The sequence below is a fragment of the Carya illinoinensis genome, chromosome 4 (assembly GCF_018687715.1).
Source record: "Carya illinoinensis cultivar Pawnee chromosome 4, C.illinoinensisPawnee_v1, whole genome shotgun sequence".
NCBI classification, from domain to species: domain Eukaryota; kingdom Viridiplantae; phylum Streptophyta; class Magnoliopsida; order Fagales; family Juglandaceae; genus Carya; species Carya illinoinensis.
The window spans coordinates 28,872,653-28,896,880 of record NC_056755.1 but is presented as its reverse complement, the minus strand read 5'-3'; the positions used below and the strand labels follow the sequence as shown (position 1 = coordinate 28,896,880).

Below are 24,228 nucleotides of genomic sequence, written 5' to 3'. Positions count from 1 at the left end.
AGACCTTAACTTACCAGGGAATAAGTGTAACTGAGAGTTGTACAATAACACTTTTTGATTAGACTCAAAAGTCTTACGTTGGATGTGTTTGTCATGGAAGTTCTTCATTCTTTCTTTGGACAACTTAGAGTTGTTGTAGGCATCCATCCTCAACTCATCCAATTCAGACAACTGCAATTATCTCACAGAACCAGCTTTATCAATGTTAAAATTGCATTGCTTAATGGCCCAATACGCTCTATGTTCCAACTCTACAGGAAAATGGCAAGCCTTACCATACACTGTTCTATAAGCCCACAAGGCATCAGACAATCTCAAAGACCAATCCTTCCTGTTTGGGCTAACTGTTTTTTCAAGAATGTTTTTAATCTACCTATTTGCTAGTTCAGCTTGTCCATTGGTTTGAGGATGATAGGGAGTAGAGATTTTGTGATGGATACCATACTTCTTCATTAAAGTCGAGAAATGCTTGTTACAAAAGTGGGTGCCATTATCACTGATTATGGCTTTAGGCATGCCAAACCTTGCAAAAAAGTTTTCTTTCAAAAATTTTAAAACAACTTGATGATCATTAGATTTGCAAGGGACTGCCTCAACCCACTTAGAAACATAGTCAACAGCAAGCAAAATGTATAAATAGCCATAAGCAGAAGGAAATGGTCCCATAAAATCTATCCCCCAACAATCAAAAATTTCAATCACTAGTATGGGTTGCATAGGCATCATATTTCTCCTAGTGATTCCTCCTAATTTCTGACAAGGTTCACAAGTTTTACAAAAACTAAAGGCATCCTTGAACATGGTTGGCCAATAAAATCCGCTTTGAAGAATTTTGGCCACTGTTTTGTGGGCTAAAAAATGCCCACCACAAGCTTCCGTATGGCAAAAATTTAAGACACCAGAAATTTCATCATTGGGCACGCACTTCCTAATGATTTAATCTGAACAATACTTGAAAAGGTAAGGATCATCATAAAAGAACGATATCACCTCATGCATGAATTTCTGTATATCTTGAGTGCTCCAATGAGGTGGTGTTTGTCCTGTTACCAAGAAATTAACTATATTAGCAAACCAAGGCAAATTTTCAACTAACATAAGATGTTCATCAGGAAAAGAATCAAGAACAGGTGTCGGTTGTTCAGTTCCAGCAACTGTGAGACTAGACAAATGATTGGCTACCACATTCTCTACTCCTTTCTTGTCCTTGATGATAATATTGAACTCCTGGAGTAAAAGTATCCATCTAATCAACCTTGGTTTTGCATCTTTCTTTGTCAATAAATACTTGAGAGCTGCATGGTCAGTAAAGATGACTATAGGAGAACCAAGAATATATGCACGAAACTTCTCTAAAGCAAATACCACAGCAAGTAATTCTTTTTCAGTAGTAGAATAATTTTTTTGAGCAAAATTCAAAGTTTTACTTACATAGTAAATGACATAAGGAAGTTTGTTCCTACGCTGTCCAAGAACAGCTCCTATAGCAAAATCACTTGCATCACACATGATTTCAAAAGAAAGTGACCAATCAGGAGGTTGAAGAATAGGAGTAGTGGTTAGCAAAGTTTTAAGCCGACAAAAAGCTTCTTGACACTCGGGTGTCCAATCAAATTTTACATCATTCATCAATAGCTTACATAGAGGCTTAGAAGTAGAGCTAAAGTCTTTGATAAATCTCCTATAAAAACCCGCATGCCCAAGAAAAGATCTAATGTCTTTTATTGACTTAGGTGTAGGAAGTTTAGAAATCAACTCAATTTTTGCTCTATCTACTTCAAGTCCTCTAGATGAAACAATATGTCCCAGCACAATGCCCTGTTGTACCATGAAATGGCACTTCTCCCAATTAAGTAGCAATTGCTTCTCTTCACACCTGGCCAAAACAGCTTGTAAATTGGTTAAACAAATCTTAAATGAATCACCAAATACAGAAAAATCATCCATAAACACTTCTAGGGTGTTCTCAATCATGTCACTAAAAATGCTAAGCATGCATCTTTGAAAAGTTGCTGATGCATTGTATAAACCAAAAGGCATTCTCCTAAAAGCAAAAGTACCAAAAGGACAAGTAAATGTGGTCTTTTCTTGATCTTCTAGTGCTATTTCTAATTGATAGTAACCGGAGAATCCATCTAAGAAGCAATAAAAAGCATGTCCAGCACCTTTTTCTAACACTTGATCAAGAAAAGGCAAAGGAAAATGATCTTTCCTAGTGGCGGCATTCAACTTCCTATAATCTATACACATACGCCAACCAGTAGGAATTCTGGTGGGAATCAATTCATTTTGCTCATTTTTAACAATGGTAAGCCCAGATTTTTTTGGAACTACATGAATGGGACTTACTCGCTTGCTATCCGAGATGGAGTAAATGATACCCACATCAAGCAATTTCAACACCTCATCTTTAACCACTTCCTTCATTGTGGGATTCAACCTTCTTTGCATTTCCCTAGAAGGCTTTGCATCATCTTCTAAATAAATCCTATGGGTACACTCCAAGGGACTTATACCTTTTATATCAGCCATTGTCCAACCAATAGATTTTTTATGCTTCTTAAGCACATCTAGCAATGTATCTTCTTGTTCATTAGTTAAGTGAGAAGAAATTACCACATGGAAGGTGCTTTGTGGTCCTAAGAAAGCATACTTCAACTCCAATGGAAGAGGTTTGAAGTCCAGAGTTGGGGATTGCTCCTCCGAAGGCTTGAGGGTTGATGTCAATGGTGGAAGTTGCTCAAATTTTGGCCTCCATGGTGGTGTAACTTGCTAACTTATTGAGGAAACAAAAGATGAGTCATTAACATTATCAAATATTTTTAAATCTTCTTCAAATTCTTCTAAAGCATCAATAAGTTGAAAGTAATGTGCAGAATTTTCATCAATGAAATTTTCCAGCAAATTCACTTCATGAACTTCCTCAACTTCTTGCGGTTGCCTGCAAAAATTGAAAATATTTAGCTCCAAAGTCATATTTCCAAAACTCAACTTTAAAACTCCACTTCTACAATTTATGAGTGCATTAGAAGTAGCCAAGAAGGGTCTTCCTAAGATAACAGGTGCTTGGAAAGTAGAATGATTAGTCAATTGCATGTTGAGTACAACAAAGTCTACTGGATAGTAGAATTTGTCTACTTGAACCAAAAAATCTTCCACAACACCTCTAGGAATCTTTATAGACCTATCAGCCAACTGCAATGTGATAGAAGTAGATTTCAACTCACCCAATCCAAGCTGAACATAAACATTACAAGGCAATAAGTTCACACTTGAACCTAAGTCTAATAATGCTTGGCCTATTTTTGAGCTCCCTATCATGCAAGCAATGGTAGGGGATCCTGTGTCCTTATATTTGGGAGGAGTGTTGGTTTGGATAATAGCACTAACCTGCTCAGTAAGAAAAGCTTTCTTTTGCACATTCAATTTTCTTTTTACGGTGCATAAATCCTTTAAAAATTTAGCATAGGTAGGAATCTGTTGAATAGCATCTAACAATGGTATATTAATCCTAACTTGCTTAAAAATTTCAAGAATTTCAGCATGATGCTTATCTTTGTGCAAAGGGTCTAACCTTTGAGGAAAAGGTGCAAGTGTAGTGCTTGGGACACTTTCAGATTCCAAAGGATCATGTGCCTCATTTTCAGAAGGAGGTTTAGAAGTGTTACCATTCTTTTCTACCTCTTGAGCTGGAATGCCAATCACCTTACCACTTCTCAAGGTTGTAATAGCCTTGACTTGCTTGACATTTGAATCTCCTGCCACACTTTGAAATTGCTGGTTTTGGCCTTGGGGATTAGGCTGAGATTGTGCAGGGAACTTCCCTTTCTCTTGAGCACTCATGGTGGTAGTCAACCTTGTGACTGACCCTTGAATCTCAGCAATGGCTTGTGAATTTTGACTGTTGATAGCAGCTTGGCTTTGCATGAATTGTTGAAAATTGGTGGACAGCTGCTGGAAGTTGGTGGATAATTGCTAGAAATTGTCTTCAAGGTTCTTTTTCTAAGCTGGGACCATGTGGTTGGCATATTGAGATGGTCCTGAACCTCCTGGAGTAGTGTAGGGTACAATTTGTGAAGGACCAGGTATGTTGGGTGCAGGTAAAGCAGCTTGATCACCTCTCCAACTGAAATTAGGGTGATTTCTCCATCCCGAATTGTAGGTGTTGGAATAAGGACCTGAAAAAGATTTAGCAACCATATTAACAGTATTAGATTGATCCAAAAGAACTTCTTTAAAAGCTGGAATGGTTGGGCAATCATTAGTTGAATGCCCTTGGCCCTCACAAATATTATAGCTCAAGGTAATCTGAGGTACCGCTTGTACTTCATTCACTTTCTTCAGTTCTATGGTTTATAATTTCTTAGAAATCATAGCCAACCTAACATTCAAATCATCTACTTGTCTCAGATTATATTTCCCACCCCCTGAAATTGTCCTTGAACTTTCCGACCTATCATGAACATCAGATGTATCCCATGATTGGGCATTTTCAGCTAGATAATCAAAATATTCAAAAGCTTCCTCAAGTTCTTTGTTAAAAAACGCTCCATTACACATGGTCTCTACGAATTGTCTCATTTTTTGTTGCAACCCCTCATAAAAAAAAAAATAATGACCCTCCAATTCTCATATCCATGATGAGGACATGCATTTAAAAGGTCTTTGAATCGTTCCCAACAATGATAAAATCTTTCCACATCCTTTTGGCAAAAATTCATGATCTGTCTTTTCAAGGCATTGGTTCTATGCATGGAAAAAAATTTTTTTAAAAATTCAGTTTGCATTTCTTGCCAAGTCCCAATGGATCTTGGTCTTAAGGAATTCAACCATGTCTTAACCTTGTCTTTTAAGGAAAATGGAAACAGTTTCAATCTTATGACCTCATCAGTGCATGTTCTATCCATGAATGTGGAACACACTTCTTCAAACTCTTTGATATGCAAATAGGGGTTTTCAGATTCCATACCATGAAAGTGTGGTAACAATGGAATCATCCCAGGTTTGAAATTAAAAACATTTGCATTAAGAGGTAAAATGATGCAAGAAGGTGTGCTAGTCCTAATAGGCTAAAGATATTCTCTAAGTGTCCTGTTCGGATTCTCCACTTCCCTATCATGATGCTCATTTTCAGCCATGATGCTATCAGTGTCTGATGATGGTTCAACAGAAGATGATGCAGAGCTAAAAGATGTCAATGATTCTGTCCTAAACAGTCGAGATGTATGGTCTCTAGTCCAACTAGTCATACAAACAAGAGCAGATAATCAAAGACCATGAAAAATAAACAGAGAGAAGGGAAAACGATTAGATGTCACCCAGGCTGTGAAAAGGTTCATAGCTCCACAAACGTCCTCTCAGCAGTAGAGGAATGCTCTAATAAGCAACAGTTGTCCCTGGCAACGGCGCCAAAAACTTGACTCGGTTTCGAATGTGCTTCCAAGTGTAGAAGTGTCAAGTTGTATCAAGGATAAGTCCAGGATCGTATTCCACAGGGACAAAGGGTTATCAAAGCGTATATGAGATGTTTGGGTAACAAATGTGTCGATTATGAGAGATGAAAATAAAATTAAAATGCAATGCAAAAAAAAATCGAAGTTGAAATTTGAGTTTCTAATCAAAAAGGCAAATTAACAAAAACTTGAGTTGGGTATGAGACTCTTTATTTCAAATTAATAAAAACGTGAGACACACGCACCCGAAATCTATTTACGCCAACAAAACACGATTTTCTCAATTAAAATCAAATGCGCATAAATGCAACCTCAAGGCATAAAACAACCAACCAATCCAAATTAACAAGTCAAGCAACTCCGTCCTCAATCTATCTGACCCCCGAACTCCTCGGACTCAGTCCGGAATCAGCCAACCAAGAGCAAATAATTTATTGTATGAGAAAAATATATTTAAATCTAAAAGTAGGGTTTGAAAAATACTTACAGCGCTATACGGTATTTTTTGAAAGCTCGCAATGTTGCAAACGGCGGAGGAAAAGCAACGTAACAGTGTAATTTACACTATGGTCGTGGGTAATAAATTACCCACTTTCGAACGGGGACAAACCAAGGTAGGAAATTGATAGTGAATGGTCTTGAGATATTTATGAAAGTAAAGGAAACGAGTTTTGGCCGTGGGTGGCGGTGGAAATGGCGGAGGAAGCGGAAAAAGCTCAAATCGGAGTTGAGCTCGTGGGAGCTGCTCCGGCAACGGATCGAGGTCGAAAATGGGTGGTTTAGGTCGGCAACAGGTAGGGGAAGAAGCTGTGAAGAGATGGTGGCCGGAGGTGGTGTGACGACGCCGAAATCGGTGAAAAACCGTTTGGTTTGGAGGAGCTCGTGGTGGCTAACGGTGGCTCGGATGGAGGTGAAACTTGGTGGGGATGTTCATCGGTGAGAGGGGAAGAAAACTGGGTGGGTGGTGTAGGCCACGCCACCGGCGAGCGGCGGTTCTGGGCTGCGAAAGCAACCGGCGACGGGGGGAAAAGCAGAGCAGGTGCCATCACTTCCAGGGGCTCGTGGCGGCTAACGGCTGGTCCGATGGCTCTGAAAATTGGTGGGGATAATCTCTGTTGAGAGGGGAAGAGAATGGTAGGGGTGGTGCACTACACGGCGGCGCACAGGGCGATCAAAGGGGCGGCGACGGTAAGGAGAAAAGGAAGAAGAGCTGCGCGGGGAGAGAGAAACCGAGAAGGAAAAAGAAGAAAAAGAAAGAAAAGAAGAAAAGAAAAAGGAAAAAGGAAAAAGGAAAAATGAAAAATGAAAAAGGAAAAAAGAAAAAGGGAAAAGAAAGAAATGAGGGCCAATCCTTACTCCGAAAACAAAAAAAAACGATCTGCCGAAAACAATATTAAAAACCGTAAAACAACTAAAATAAATTAAACACATCAAATAAATTAAACTCAATTTAAAATAAAATAATTTAAAATAAATAAACCAATATATTAATTAAATTAAAAAAAACCCTTTACTGAAAATACACGTAAAAGCGGGTCATCACAAAAAGCCTGCTAACGTTACAAGATTTGGATGGCATGGAGTCCATAAATGGTCTGAAGTTCAAGTATGAACCCTTTTGGGTCCAACTTCATAACTTGCCTTTAGACACAATGACAGAAGAAGTAGGAGAAGAGCTAGGGGCCTCCATCGGGCATGTCATCAGAGTAGAGGTCGAGGCGGATGGTCGTGCATGGGGAAGATGTCTACGGGTTAGAGTTGCAGTAAACCTCCATAGACCTCTTTTAAGGGGAAAATGGTTGTTTTTTAACGACCAAAAAATCTGGATCTCCTTTAAGTATGAGAGGTTGTAGAGCTTCTATTTCCAGTGTGGTAAGTTATTTCATAAGGGGAAGAACTGCATAAGGCAGCACTACGAACAACAAGGTATTGAACCAGAACACCAGCAGTTTGGTGCATGGCTCAGAGCTCAACCTATGCACAATAGTATCTCCAATGGGCGCAGGTACGGCGGTAACCAGAATCGACAGCAGCAGGGAGTCTATGAGCACGATGTAGAGGAGAAGTCCAGGCCAGAAAGCCATGCTATCAAATAGGAAATTTTGGCACCAAAACAAGATATGACTAAACAGGAAAGTCAGGAAAAAGTCCACGGAGTTAGTAGAAAGCAGGAAGATATGGGCGTGAAACTGACCAATGGGAAAGTAACTGGACATATGAATGAACCTCACATCACGAGACAGCTGGACAGTCAAACTTTTAGGGATCAGGAACCAGAACACATACACGAGGTAACCACTCTTAAAACTGAATCGGAGATGCAAAATTCTTCCTTCCTATCTAGCATGGAACTGGACCTTATCTCAACTGAAGAGCCAAATGGTGGTCAGACTGTAGTAGGAAACAATTTAAATGAAAATAACAAGGAACTAACTACCATTGGAGGAATAGTAGAAGGTATCTTGAATGACAAAAGAACAAAAAAGGAGTTAGTTAAGGGGACTGAGAAAACACAAGGAAAGAAGTGGAAAAGGCTTACTAAAGGTGGTCTAAATCAAGATGAAGGAGGAGGGGTGGTGGCTTTGGAAGATGTAAAAAATTTCCCTCGTAAGTGTCGAACCAGAACTAGTCTAAAAAGAAAAACTATAGTGAGTAATGTTAATCCAAGACGCCAAAAGAGGAAGAATGTTTCCATGGAGAACAACAACACAATGGCATAGGCTGGTTTCTAGCCCTGCCAAAGACAATGAGCCTCTTAGTGTGGAACTGCCAAGGGCTTGGGAACCCTCGGTCAGTTAGGATCCTTAGCAAACTTGTTAAGGAAAAGGGTTCACTCTTAGTTTTCCTGGTGGAAACTAAGTGTAGTAAACAAAGGATGGAGGTAGTCAAGAGATCTATGAAGATGGATGGATGTTTTGATGTTGAAAGTGTTGGAATGAGTGGAGGTATTGCTTTGCTGTGGAAGGAAGAATGGGAGGTCCAAGTGGTTAGCTATACCAGGTGGCATGTTAGTGCAGTGGTTAAGGAAGAGCTCTATGATAGAACATGGCATTTCACTGGGTTTTATGGCCATCCTGGGACAGCCAAAAGAAAGTGTAGTTGGCAGCTACTTGAGATGTTAAAGCCTCAATCATCTGTGGCTTGGTTATGTGCAGGAGATTTCAAAGAAGTGTTGCATCAAAAAGAAAAGCAAGGAGCATCCAACAGACCATACAACCAAATTGAAGCATTTAGACAAGCTGTTGAGAGATGTGGGCTCTATGATGTGCATCACCTGGGACAACACTTTACCTAGTCAAACAACAGAAGGGGTAAGGAGTTTACCAAGGAGAGAATAGACAGGGCTATGGCTAACAAGGAGTGGAAAGAACTCTTCAGAGGTGCAACATGTACTGCACTAGCAGCAGTAAAATCAATCCACTCCCCCCTCTACATAAACAAATAGTCCCCAAACCAAAGTAGGAAAAGGTGGAGTCCAGGATTTAGGTATGAAGCTGTGTGGGATCTACATGAAGATTGTCATAATATAGTGGCAAATGGATGGAAGAGTACCAGACCAACTAGTCTCTCAGGCTGCACAATGAGGCATAGATTGGAAACATGCCAAAAGTCCCTACAGCAGTGGAGGAAAAGAACAAAGCAGGATAACCATAAGTACGATGCAAAGACTCTACAAAGAATAAGCCACCTTCAAAACAATGGTACTGGCTCCCATATAACAGAAATGCAACAGCTCCAGAGGAGAGTAGAATCATCCCTGGCTGCAGAAGATGTGAAGTGGCATTAGAGGGCAAAACAACACTGGCTAAGACTTGGTGACAGGAACACACACTTCTTCCATTAGCAGGCCTCTCAGAGAAGAAGAACCAACACAGTTAGAAGCATTGAGGACCAACAAGGGAGAGTAATTGCTGACCAGGCAGGAATAAGTGAAGTGTTCACAGGTTATTTCTCTTCATTATTTTCCACCTCTTGTCCCACTGGTTTTGATGAATGCTTGCATGCCATGGAGTCAAAATTAATAGGAGATATGAAGTCTTGGCTCTCTAAGCCATTCACCCGAGAGGAAGTCAGAGGTGCTGTGTTTCACATGAATCCATTAGGGTCACCTGGACCTGATGGTTTCCCAGCTCATTTCTATCAAAAACATTGGGAAGTGGTGGGAGAGGAAGTATACTCTTATGCACTCGAAGTCCTAAACTGTAGTAGGCCCCTCCAAGATGTTAATGACACTTACATATCCCTAATTCCCAAAGTGAAAAACCCCAAGAGAGTAGTTGAGTTTAGACCAATAAGTCTTTGTAATGTGTTGTATAAAATTGTGTCTAAAACCCTTGCTAATAGAATGAAAGGTATTCTCCACAACCTTATCTCACTGAACCGAAGTGCCTTTGTCCCGGGTAGGCTCATCTCAGACAATATATTAGTGGCTTATGAAGTTTTACACTCTATGAACTCAAGAATGAAAGGAAAAAGAGGATGTATGGCACTAAAAATTGACATGAGTAAGGCATATGACAGGATAGAGTGGAGCTTTGTTGAAGCTGTAATGGTTAAGATGGAATTTCCACTGAGATGGATTAGGCTCATTCAGTCCTGCCTTAACTTAGTATCCTATTCTATTTTAGTTAATGGAAAGCCACAAAGGAAATTCATGCCATCGAGGGGACCTAGACAAGGAGATCCAATGTCTCCCTACATTTTCATCATGTGTGTAGAAGCCCTCTCCTCATTGTTGAAAAGAGTTGAACAAGCTGGACATATCACTCCTGCACCTGTTGGAAGAGGCCTCATCACAGTTAATCATCTGTTTTTTGCAGATGATAGCATTCTCTTCTGTCAAGCAACAACCAAGGAACTATCATGTGTCCTCAAAGTCCTTGACGTCTATGGAAAGGCATCGGGTCAAGTCCTGAACAAAGATAAGTCTTCAATCCTTTCAGCAAGAACACACAGACAGTATGTAGGACTCAGATTTTGCAGCAAGTAGGTGTTAAAGCAACAAGCAACTTCGAGAAGTACTTGGGACTTCCAACTGTAGTAGGGAGGCAGAAAGTGGCAACCTTTCACACACTCATTGACAGAACCTGGGCTAGAATGGTCAACTGGAAGAATAAGTTTCTGTCAAATGTAAGGAAAGAAGTCCTCTTAAAATCAATGTTACAAGCCATTCCCTCTTATGCAATGGGGATTTTCCTGCTACCAACCTCGATTACAAACAGGCTGAACCAACTTATAAGAAAATTCTGGTGGGGATACAATGAGGATACCTCAAAGATACAATGGGTTAGGTGGAATCAACTCAGCTACAGCAAAGAGGCAGGTGGTCTTGGGTTCAAAGATTTCAGAAGCTTCAACCTTGCTTTACTTGCTAAACAAGGATGGAGGATTTTACAAAATCCATCCTCTTTAGTTGCTATGGTCTTAAAACAAAAATACTTTTCAAAAATTGGATTCCTAGATGCAACACTGGGGGCAAGACCTTCCTTTGCGTGGAGAGGAGTGTGTGCAGGTTTGGAAATTCTAAGAGAAGGATTAGTGTGGAGAGTGGGCAATGGGCACAATATTAACATTTGGAAGGATTGGTGGATAACCTCTTTTCCATCAAAAAGAGTAGTCTTTACTCGACCAGTGGGCTGTGAGTGTGAAAAAGTAAGTGATCTTATAGACAGTGATCTAAAAACCTGGAAGTACTCTCTCATTCAGGAGCTGTTAACTGCACAGGAATATGAAGCTGTAAAAACAATTCCCATCAGTGTTGGGGGTAGGAAAGATAGGATGGTTTGGCACTTCATGACCAATGGCCAGTATTCAGTAAAAAGTGGGTACCATGTTCACATACAAATGGAGGCTGATTTTCAGGGGGAGTCATCTAGGAAAACACAGGTCAAGCATGTGTGGAAGAGTATATGGAAGCTAAAGACCCGTCCAAGTGTCAAATAGTTCGTGTGGAGAGCATGTAGTGAGGCCCTACCAACACTAGCAAATTTGAAGAGAAGGAAGGTTGTAGAGGACAGCAATTGCCTTATCTATACTCAAGCCACTGAAACCTCAAGTCAAGCCTTGTGGAGCTGTGTTGCTGCTCAGGATGTGTGGAAACGAAGCTGCAAAAAGGTCTAGAAAATGTCCTGCCATAGTGACCTCTTTTTTGATATCTGGTCCCTTCTAGTATAGAATTTGGATGCTACTAAACTAGAAGAGACTGCAATTGTACTGAAAAGGATTTGGACCAGGAGAAACGAGCTGTATCATGGGAAAGGATTCATCCATCCTACTAGTCTGTATCAACAGGCCATAGAAGAAGTATCCATTTTTAGAGAATCCCTTGTAACAGACCAAGGAACAAAGAAATAGGCTGGATCTGCAGGGCATAAGTGGTCCAAACCAATGCAGAACTCCCACAAGCTCAATTGGGATGCAGCTATTAGAGCAAAGGAGGGAAGAGTTGGGATAGGTGTGATAGTCAGGGACTTCCAAGGATAGGTAGTTGGCACTGTAAGAGCTCAGAGACCTTTAAGAGGGACTCCTTTCGATGCTGAGGCTTATGGATTGTTGGTTGCAGCTGTGTTTAGCAGAGACCTGGGATTGCAACAGGTTTGTTTAGAGGGTGATGCTAAGCGAGTGGTGGATGTGTTGCAGAGCAAAGCACTGGATTGGAGCTTGGGGGGGTGCCTAATTGAAGATGCAAAAAGGGTATTGAATTCAAGTGTCAACTGGACAGCCTCCCATGTCCATAGAGAGGCAAACATGGCAGCACACCAACTTGCAAAAGTGGCTATAGAGATGGTAGAAGATGTCTATGAAGTCGAGAGCTGCCCGAGCTGTGTTTTCCATATTGTACACAGAGAGATGATGTAGGTGAGTAGTTCTATGTCACTTTGGACCATAGAGAGTTGTATCCCTTTATTTCATGTTTAATGAGATCAGTATTTAAAAAAAAAAAAAAACTATTGAAATTGTTCTAATTCTAAGTTATTTGAAAATAAAAATAAAAACAATTGTGGATTTTGAATTAGAAAATCAGCAACAAATTAAATAGAAAATCAACAACTGAAAAATTGACCAAACACTTAAAAAGAAGAAGATTTATCCAAGAGGAAAACACTAAGGCATCCTACTCACCTAACCATTCCAATCCCAAATCCTAACCATACAATCAATTAATTATCATTCTATTTGACGGCGAAATATTCTAACTTATCTAAGATTCTCTCTCGAGTAGAATTAGAATTACTCAACATACGATAACCAGTGATATGTCTATACAAATTTAAAAGCATTTGAGCACATTAAGATTAATAATATTTAACATAAAAACTGCACAAATTACATTGGCACATTCATGTCTTTTGTTCAATTCATGGCATACATTATACGAAACTAAACTACATGCATCATCTCTCGAATTAACATACACAACAAATCATTCAACTATTGGCCAAATAATTGAGGGCATTAAACTCAATGATGTATACTAAAAAAGAATCATAAAATTATGATCACAACGAAATAAGATTCGGGATTGTCATGGAGAGACTACATCGTAGCCTTAGCAATAGAAATTAGTTCATAATCTAATTAAAACAAACCATAATAATTCTAGAATTCATAATGATAATTATAAAAAGAGAAGATTAAAGAGTTAAGAAGGAAACTCTATGTAGATCGAGAATCTCCATCGTTGTTGAACTCTAATTCCACAGATTTTTGACCTCTTGCTTGAAGCACCATTTCTTCTCTGAAGATATTGATTTTTCGCTCTGGCTTAAACATGAAAGTTGTAGGGTTTTCTGTTGAATTTTTGTAGACACCAAAATTACCCTTATTGGAGTTGTCTAGAAAAAGTTATCTTCCCAATACCGGAGGGTACTTCAAGAATTTCAAGAAATGAACATTTCCTATTCTCTTGATGACTCATTCAATTTTTATGACTCTTTCAATTTATTTATTCCTGAAAAACATAAACAAAATAAATAAAAACTCTAATAAATAAGAAAATTAAACACAAACTAGCATAAAATTAAGAATAAAAATATGACAAAACTTATATAGAAATTAATTAAGCACATCACCGTGTTCCAAAGTAAATTTAAATAAAGTTTATACTTATAATTTTTTTGGGGATTCATGAATACGTTTGAATATATTACTGTAAACTGTCAAATATACTAACAATATTATATAACTAGTATTGGTTGACTTGTAATTCAATTGGCATTTCATTCCTTCCAAATCATAAGCACAAAGAGATATATATATATATATGTATGTATGTATGTATGTATGTATGTATAGATATATCATATTAAATAGAATCTAAATATATGAAAACTATTCAATAATACGAAACAACATCTATTGGGAAAATTTTCCATTTTTTTTTTTTTTTTGTTTGTTGAAGTCTCAAACCATGGTACTTTTTATTGAATAACAAAACTCAATCAATACAATATTTCTCCTTCAATACTGAAGGAATGATTTGCATATAAGGCCCATCCTCAATCCATACCCTTTCACCCAAAATTGAAATAGCTAGCTTTGCTAACATATATAAGCCACATTATTTGCATCTCTATGAGTGACACAAATGCTCCAGTTGTCTCTATCTGCTATTATACTATGCACATCTGCAACTACAATGCCATAGTCTACATTAAGCTCCTCCCTACTATTTGTAGCTGCTACTATTACCTTGGAATCACCTAATTCTAACACTACATCAAATAGACCAAGTTCTTGACACAGAATTGCAGCTCTTCTAAGTGCACATGCTTCAGCTATATTCATAGAGCAATTAATGTTTAAACATAAGGATGCCATAAGCTCACCTTCACTATTTTTAATCACCAACCCTATTCCTCCTTTGTTATTTTGGTTATCCACTACAGCTTCCCAGTTGACTTTAAACTTCAGCCCTAATGGTTTTTTCCACATTACTAGTTGTCTTCCTGCATCGCTGGAAAAATTTACTTAGACCCTTTCTCTTTGGTACTGCTAGATTGTAATGTTCAAGGCTTTGTTTAGCTAACGGGAACAATTTACTTAGATGTTCAAATTTAATTTCAAACAAAAGAGAATTCCTTCTAAACTAGATCCTTCTCATCTTGAAAGCTACTCTCTATGCCTTCAATATTTAATCTATCATTTAATATCTTTCATAGCTCCAGGAATTGTACTTCCATACTAGAACATTTTTTAACTCGACTATTGGATTCACCCCAAACATCAATAGTTGCAAGACAACTCTATAGTGCGTGAATTATAGTTTTTGTTTGTCTCCCACATATTGGGCATAAAATTGTTTCTATTATCTTTTTTTTACACATATTTTCTCTAGTTGGAAGTATATCATGTGCTGCCGTATCCAACAGGTTCTCCTTCCACTTTCCACCTCCCTATTTTATTAAGACATGTTCCTTGGAATAAATGTCTAGCCCTTTTACTAAAGATTAAACTCTATAAGATATTGGTGTTGGCAGCCACTTATCTTTCCAAATCTTGATTTTCTTTTCATTCCCCACTCTCCACACCAAGCTTGCTCAAATTAGTTCTAGGGATGAAAACAAGCTTCTCAGATTAAAGAAGGCCTTGAGCCCAATTTTGCTTCTAACATATGCTTGTGCTTAAAGCACTTCTCTCTCATTATTATGGCCACCATTGACTTAGGGCTCAGAAATCCACCATCTTTTTTACTCTTATATCAGCTTGAAGGCAGAGTACAGTAATTCTACTCGTTAGTACAATTCAAGACATGAAGTATCTCCTTAATGTCTTGGATCCAGTCCTCAGCCAAGGTTTGATCTCCATGCCCATCAAAAGTGGGAGGGTGCATCCGGTTGAATTACTCTATGGTGTATCTGCCTTCATCATTTTTCATGTTCAATTTCCCAAGATTTTGAACATAGCGACGAGCTGTCATCCTGGAAGACTTATCCTTGGTTAAACATTTCAAAGGGAATACTAAAATAAACTAAGCGTAAATGTAACTACCAATTAATCTATATATCAGGAATCATCAATTTATTGTCTTACTCGTTCTTACACATATACTAAACTAGCTTAAAGTAAACATACTCCTCAATAGTTCATTCCATTTAAACCAAACCATTTTGATTAAAGCCTATGTGAAAAACTTTACCTCAACTATTCTTAAACTTGACATCAAATCAAACTTTCCTACTAGATCGGAAGCTACACACCAAATCAAATCAGTTCATACATTAAAAATCTATTGAATTTGAATCCTAGTATTCGCTTAAGCTTATGCATAGCTCTAACCTCTCTGCCCTAATTTCTTATCTAAAACCACAAATATCTCAAAACCAGTTTTCCACATTTTACAAACTCTAAAACCACAAATATTATCAAAATCATTTGTAAAGTTTGCAAAATCTCTAAACCTTGAATTTCCACAAAATCTACGAAGTCTGCAGAATTTCAAACCTTAAATATCCACATAATGATATCTTAGTCCTCAAATTTCTACACCTCAAATCTGAAGTTATTTCCTAAACCCATAGATATCCAAAACCTCATATGTTATAGTTTGCAAAACCTCATACCTAGCTCGAATACCAACTGTAATGCCTCGGTCCCAGAGGTTCAAAGAGTTAGCTCCTGTTGTCTAAAATAATCTCCAATAACACAATTATATATACTCCAGAGATTCCATAAAAATATTAACTTATTTTTTCAACACAAATATCTGTGCATGGAGACCAAAGAAATACTTCAATAAAATAAACTAAAATCTCTACGAAGACTCAAAAATATCCATGAATCAAAATACCAAAATAACATAAAACAATAAATCTACTAAGTATGACTCTCCAATAAATAATTGTACCCTTCGGCACTTATTCCTCTACGATCATCAAACCTTGCTGACACTTCCTACTCTTTATTTCCAGTTGAACCATCAAAATTATCTAAAAAATATTGTGGAGATAAGGGGTGAGTTATCAATAACTCAGTAAGCAGAGAACTTATACTAGTACATAAACATGATCATTTACAAAATTCAGAATACAGAACAAAATATTTTTTATTTTTAGAATGCTGAATCATAACATGTTATCAAAAATATCAGAGCTAAAATTTAGAAATATTCTCATTCAAAATTCCTTTGGCATAGCATAACTAAAACATCATATCAGAAACAGAATGTAAAATCTTCCATTTATTCATTCTTGGAGCTCCGAGTATGCACATAGAAAAAACCATGCAGAAAACCATTTTGGCTTCCAAAGTGGGTACACTAGAAACATAAAAGTTGGTTCCAATCCAAATAAGACCTCCATTTTACACCCATGGTAAAGTCAAAACAAAACATAAACAAAATATCATGCCAAAGGTTTTTAGGGATCACATCATATCATATCAGAGTACAGAACATATTTCGAATACAATAGAATTAGATAATCGTCATATAATTATGTAAAAATTTTCATATTTGCTCTTTTTCATAGATTAGAAATAGAATGTTAAAAGTAAGCTCATGACTCTAGCAGTCATGACATAAAAGTTTTTTCTCTTCTTAAATGGAGTCTCATGCGAATGCAGATAACATGACTGAGGTTATTTTAAAATTTCTTTTCATAACAAAACATGCACATTTTTCATAAAATCACCCTAAGTCCAATCATTTTATGCAAAGTTTAGCATAAGAACCCTGCTTGCCTAGATTTTTTAGCTTTTTAGAATTTTTCCACAACAGTGCCATGTAAATATTAATTGTTACCTATAAATAGTCACATAACACATGTATTTCGATACTTAAAGCTGAAATACTAAAATAACCTATTCTACCTAAATGTCTAAAATTTTCTTAACCCAAAAATATCATTACTTACCAAATTTCATCGATATCCATTTAATTCCATTGACTAATACATTAATTTAAAAATATTTCTATAAAATAAAATTTTTGTACTAATATAAAGTGAGACTAGACCAACCTAAAATTATTATACTAATTTTCTACAATCCAATTGAGGCCCATGGTAAAAAAATACGCCCAACATAAAAATACAAGTTCAAACTTTGGCCTGTAACTCAAAGGACATAAATTTAATTTCATAAAAAATCTATTCTAAACTTTACGTGATACAAAGGAAGTCTTTCCTATTTTGAAAACAATGCAGAACAACACTAGCAAAGGGGTGGTATGGCTGAGGCTTACTGAGAAGGAAGGAGGCGTGTGGAGGAGCCAAGGATTAAGTGGTGATCGTGTGTGTTAACGAGGTGGTAGAGCACTGAGAAAGGGACAGAGTGTGATGTGTGTGTGTGTGTGTGTGAGAGAGAGAGAGAGAGAGAGAGAGAGAGAGAGGGTGGTGAGGGAAAGCGAGGGGGACTTACGTATAGTGGTCAGGGAGTAGTATGACCGAGCTATGGCCATGTGGTGTGGTCATTTTCGACAAGGAACAATGCCTAACAATGGAGGGATGTGGGTTTACGGTGGTGTCCAAAGTTGTTATGTTTCTTTTGGTGAAAATAGAGACTTACGTGCTATGGGTGCAGGAACAATGTGAGTGTGGAGGACATGTGGTGGTGAAGGCTTCCTCCAATTGTTTTCCACTTGACATTGGTGTGGCCCTCACTTTATGCTTGAGTGGTTGGCTTTCAATCTACGACTTGGAGTGGCATTATTCTATAGAGTTTGAATGGTCGAGGTCTTAAAGAGGGCAGCGGTGTTCAATTTGTTTTTATTGGAGGATAATGGGGAAGGTGCGGCAACCCTAATCTTGGAGTTGCATGAGGGATATAAGTATATATATATATCTATAGAAAATTGTAAAACCCTAGGGAAGAGGAAACATGGAGACGTGCATGGCATGGAGGGTGTGGGAACTGATTCTTGGCTTGGGATTTTTGGGCCCATTTGAGATATTTGGGCCCGTGTCTTGGGGTGGTGAAAGGACCTAGTAAATGGGTTGACCCAGTTAGCATAGTCCAAATAGCCTCTTAGTTTAATCATATTTTCATGGGTCAAGTATTTAACCAACACTAATGGGTCTCAACTCAACTTCTAAAATAATCCAACTTGTCCCATAAATTGTTTCAAGCAAATTCCCACTTGGTCCAATTAAAAACAATTTAACCTGATATTAACTCCAATAAAATCCATACTCTGCCAAAATAAATTGTTGGGCCTTTAGCCTATTCTAAAATTTCTAGTTAATCCCAAAAACTTTTACAATGTGAGCTTGGTGTTGGGCTCTGGTGTTACATTTTTTGTGCCATCTGGTGCAATGCTACCTCCACTTCTTCTCTTGGTGCCACAAGTTCCGCCTAGTGATGGAATTGGGTGCACACCGTGAATCTCTTACGTGCATTGTGCATGGCACATGCATGCTGTACATGCCCAATGCATGATGCACATACAGTATGCTTCTCGCATTCTTTTACCATTCATGCAGCGTTAGGAAAATAAATATTGGGAAATAACAAAGTTGAAGAGATCTTATATGGTTTTTGGAGACGATCTTGTGAATCACAAAATTCCCCTACTCTCCTTTCCGGCATTAAGAAATCATTGGTTGCTTGTGATTGCGTGGTAGTTGGCATGTAAAAATCATGTTGAATTCTATATAGATCCCAAAGACGATGCCAATATTAAGGATGTATTTCATACCACCAACCACATAAATGACCTGCAACGAACAAAGGGGTGGCACTGGTTGCCTTGGGAACACTCTGATGCCAAAGTCAGAATAATAATATGAAGGTTAGTGTATGTAGAAGATGAAGTAAATCCAGTGAAGTATTTATTACCTCATGTAGGCTATTTATAGAGGTTATTTTCTTGAAGTGATAGAAGTCCAATTAGCTTTGTGAAGCATTTTCCTTTTAGGTGTCTGAGCCTCTCTCTTATTAGGAATCTGAGTCTCTTTCCTCTTAGGAGTTTGAATCAACATGTTTTATCTTTTCCTAACTTTATCTATTAGCTAAATTATAGGGTATGGGCTTGTTTACTAGAGGGTAGAAATATCCCTTCCATCACTAGTCACTTTCTTTTTAGCTAGAGCAGGACATTTTGCTATGGCCTCTTAGGTTGGGTTGGATGAGTTGAAAATATTTTGGAAATACTGATTAAACACTGCTTCAATGCTTTCCTGCTTAATGGATGTTATTCCTTTTTGGATTTTTATCTACTTTATGCAATTATTTTTCCTTTCTTTGGCCAGTACAAGCCTAAAAAAAATTTGTATTTTGATCACGTAACTAATAGTAGTTCCTTCTAACTCTTTGTTTCCACACATATTTTCCTGCTCCAACAGAATCCCAACCTTTTCTTGTAATGCTTTGATGGTAGCAGCATTTTTAGGTCCTTCATTTAACTGCTCTAGCATGAGTTGTTTGGTGATCACACTAATATCCCTTTCATTTGATCTTGATTTAACTAAATTTCACCTTGAAAAAGGCCCTTTACATGCCTACAAATTACTCTTTACTATTTTGAAAGAGTTTTGTCAAGCTACATGTCTTTCCCAAATTTCATTAATAACATCCTCACTGTCATCTTCCAAAGCCCATTTAGCTTCTTACCTGAATATACCCTTCCTTTTCCTCTTTACCTCATTCACAACATTCAATGATAGAAATAATGGCTTATGATCAGAACATCTGGCATTTAAGACTTCAAACACCTCATTACTAAATAGTTCTGACCATTTTAGATAAGCCACCCCTCTACATAGTCTTTCCTTTGTAAATGTTTCATCCTCATGCCTATTACTCCATGTAAACTTTTCACCCTTCCAACCTAAGTCAATCAAGTTGTTTTCCTCAAGAACATTTCTAATTCCACCATCTGTCCTTCAAGCCTTTGTTTTCCACCACTTTTCTCATATTGAGATGTAATTTTGTTGAAGTCACCTATCACACACAATGCTTGATGTGATTGTGTTCTTAACCTTGATAACAAATCCCCTGTTTCTTTTATCTTACTACTATCAAGATGCCTACCTATCATATACCAACTGGTATTCTTTTCTTTAAAAGGAATTTTAGCATGTATACGATATTGAGAAAATTGAGAATTTCCACATCCCGAATCCATAATAATGCCAAGCCCCCACTTCTACCATTTGGATCCCAATAAACATCCTTCAAAGTCTAGCTTTCTCTTCATTGCATCAAACTTTCTTGCTTGTAGTTTTGTCTCACATAGAAGAATTACTTTGGGTTTGTTCTTCTTCACCAAATGGCATAAGTCATGAATTGTTTGAGGGTTTCCAAGCCCTCAATAGTTCCAACTTAAAGTATTAATAATGATTTGTGGGGCTAACACTAAGCCGCCACCATTTGAATAGAGTTTTTAGTGATATGTTGCACTTCATTTCTTCTACATTTTTTACCAAGTCTCTCTTCACCACCATTACTATCAACTCTATCATCACTTCTTTTATGCACTTGAGCAATGAATCAATCAGCACTATTACCTTGTAAACGAGCTCTCCTTTTCCATGATCCCTTAGTTGGTCTCGATTTCTCTTTATGTTCCACATCACTTCCACCACTGCACTTATTTGCATTTTCGTGAAAGATAACAAAGTTTGAGTAAATGGGCTTACCTCTCATTTGCTGACCAAGCCCTTGAACTAAGTCTCTTCCAATCTGGTCTTTGGCCCATATCTTCAAATTACTATATTTCTCTTCACTATCCTTCCTGCTATTTTCTCCACACGTTTCCTCCACTATTTCAAAATTTTGGTAGTTTTCGGCCATTTCTTCCCCTTATCATTATCTCAATATTACTCTCCTGTACATCCATTTTGAAATTCAAGTGATGCCTATCTTCCAAAAATTTAGCTTCATTTGCAATCAAATTTGAAATCCCATCCTTTTCGGCCTCAGGTATTCTACTCTCATTGGATTCTCCATTCTATGTGGCACCTCCCACCACTATCGTGGGTTCCATTGGCACCCCACTACATTTTGCCTTGTGCTATTGTGCATTCCCCCCACTCTCTTTCAATAGTTCCTGTTCTTCCATCCTCATGAAATATCTCTTTTTGTGATTCTTTTCAGCCCTTAACCATATCCCATTATACTACAAACTTGGCTTGTTGTCAGTTGAGGAACACATCTAACAATTAGGCCTATGTAGAAAAACTTAAAACCAATTGACTCCATCAAAACCACCTGATAAAGTTGAGTTAAAATTATAATCGGGTCATCCTAAGAATTTTGAAGGCAAAACCGTGGTAGAAGAACAAACTTGTATCTCCTTTTGTCTTCAACCATAGCCTTTCTCTCTTGATCTCTCTCTCACCATTGTGGCTCTCTCTCTTTCTCTCTCTCTTCAACTATAGCTCTAAGATCAGCTTCGGCATGGCTCTCCCAAACAGAGGTATGTTTCTTTTCTCTCACATTCAAATGGTGCATTGGGCTGTTTTCATTGAGTTTGTATGCGTATGTTCTTTGGTTGTTGCATAAGCTAATTTGTAGATAAAATGCATTACTGTGGCTCCTACATAAACATTGTTAGAAAATAGTTAGGGACTTTGTGCACGTATGCATTTTGTTTGTGTGTGTATGTTTGGTTTTGTTTAAAATCATTTAGTTTTAGGGTGGGGAAAAACTGAACATATTATCAAGGAATGAAGGGAGAGTCACTCTCAAGAGGCCCATCCCCATCCCCCCCAGTAGATTAATTCCTTGTTTTCCCGTGCATCTCAGAATCTACCAAGATGGTGCCTTTGGTTTTGGGTTGCATGACCAAACTGGGGCACATGGCTACTCAAGTTTCATCACTATCAATGTAATGCATGAGTTTGTATGAAAATGATAGCAACATGGATGGGCCTTAAAGCCAAAGTCATCTAGTTCATAATAACTAAATTAGAACTCTCTGCTACTATTGATAATAATAAAAACTCCAACTAGTTCCTATATAATATTCTTCAGTTCTTGGTCTTGCCAAGTTTTATTATTTCAAATTCTTACGGTTTTGATGTTTAGCTTGCTCTCTATAATGGGAATTGGATTGATATTTAAGCGTGGTGAATAGAGGAGAAAATCAATTATTTACAACCCACTTTGCATTCTTATTTGCTTTATGTCTTTTCATCTATTTCTCTTTAGCATTTAAAAAAATTAAATTTCCTTCAATCAAAACAGTATTGTATTCTTATTTTCTCGTGCTTTTATTATATGTTAATTCATACCATGGATTCCTTCAGAATTGACACTACTACAAATTTAAGAGACGATGAGATTACTACTCCTTTAGCTTCAAACATTAACTTGTCTAGTAGCAATAACAACATCCTCCCTCCAAAAGGAAGGCAAGTAAGGACCCCTCAGAGGTGTGAAAACACCTCACAAAATAGATAAATGTTCATTAAGTGACCCAAAAGCGGGGTGTAATTACTGCCACAAGACTTACGTTTGTCACCCCAAAAAGCATGGTACATCAAGTATGTTGCATCATGTTGGTGTTTGTGGGAAAAACTTTGATAGAATTAGACCCATGGATCAACAAACTACACATAAGTTTGATCCAGAAAATGTGCGAAGGGCAATTGCAAAGATGATAATTTGTGATGAGGTTTCGTTTAAGGTGGTGGAAGGACAAGGATTTAGAAATGTGTGTAAATCACTAGAACCAACATTCCAAGTGCCATCTCGAACCACTACAGTGAGAGATTGTATTAAACTATCTAAAAAAGAGAAGTAGAAGTTGAGGAAAGTATTTAAGGTAGTTGGGCAGGTTAGTTTAACTACTAACACTTGAACATCCAATCAAAACTTCAATTATATGTGTTTTACTTCACATTTTATAACTGTGAATGGAAATCACACCAAAAAAAAAATTATAAATTTTCCTTTGATTCCTAATCACAAAGGAGATACTATTGGAAGGCATGTAGGGTCATGTCTACAGGATTGGGGTATTGACAAGATTTTTACTGTTACAATTGACAATGGTTCCTCAAACGATATTGCCATTGATTACTTAAAAAGCTTTGTGGGAGGTCATTTGTTGGAGGGAAAGTATATTTACATAAGGTGTTACACCCATATTATAAGCCTTTTTGGGAATGATGGGCTAAAAGATTGTAATGATTCAATCACAAGGGTGCGCAATGCAGTTAAGTAAGTTAGATAATCTCTTGCAAGAATGGAAAATTTTAAAAAGTGTATAGAGAATGAGAAAATTAGCCATTCAAAATTGGTGTGTCATGACGTTCCCATCAGATGGAACTCCACTTATCTAATGCTAGAAGTTGCAAAAGCATTTCAAAAACCATTTTTGCAATTGGAGAATGATGATGGTTATTTTTTTCATTATTTTTGCATTGTAAGCTTGAGCCCCCTAAGCTCTAGTGATTGGAGGAGAGTTAAAATAATGGTTAAATTTTTGAAAATTTTTTATGATGCTACTGTGAGGCTTTTTGGCTCTTTGTATATCACATCTAATGCATATTTCCAAGAGTTTTGTGGTATCCAATCACATTTATAAAAAAATGAGTTAAAGTAATGATCCAATGTTTCGAGGTATGGCTACGAGCATGAAGAGTCAGTATGACAAATATTGGGGATCAATTGAAAAGACTAACTTGATGATATTCATTACTATTATTCTTGATCCAAGATGCAAATTTAGGTTTTTGCATTTTTGGTTCAAAAAATATATATGGTGGTAATTTAGTTGAAGAAATGGTTGTAAAAGTGAAACTATTGATGATTGACATGGGGAGTATAGTATTATATATGGGAGTTCAAGTGGAGTTTCATACTCCAAGATTCCTTCCTCAACTGATCCTAA

At 37.5% G+C, this 24,228-nt stretch overlaps 1 non-coding gene across 1 annotated transcript; it reads left to right on the top strand.

The window, feature by feature from the left end:
* The first annotated feature begins 4,632 nt into the window (after positions 1–4,632).
* On the top strand, positions 4,633–4,740 carry LOC122308588. The gene has a single exon (XR_006242108.1). It is a non-coding gene; the product is annotated as a small nucleolar RNA R71 (small nucleolar RNA).
* Positions 4,741–24,228: the final 19,488 nt, after the last annotated feature.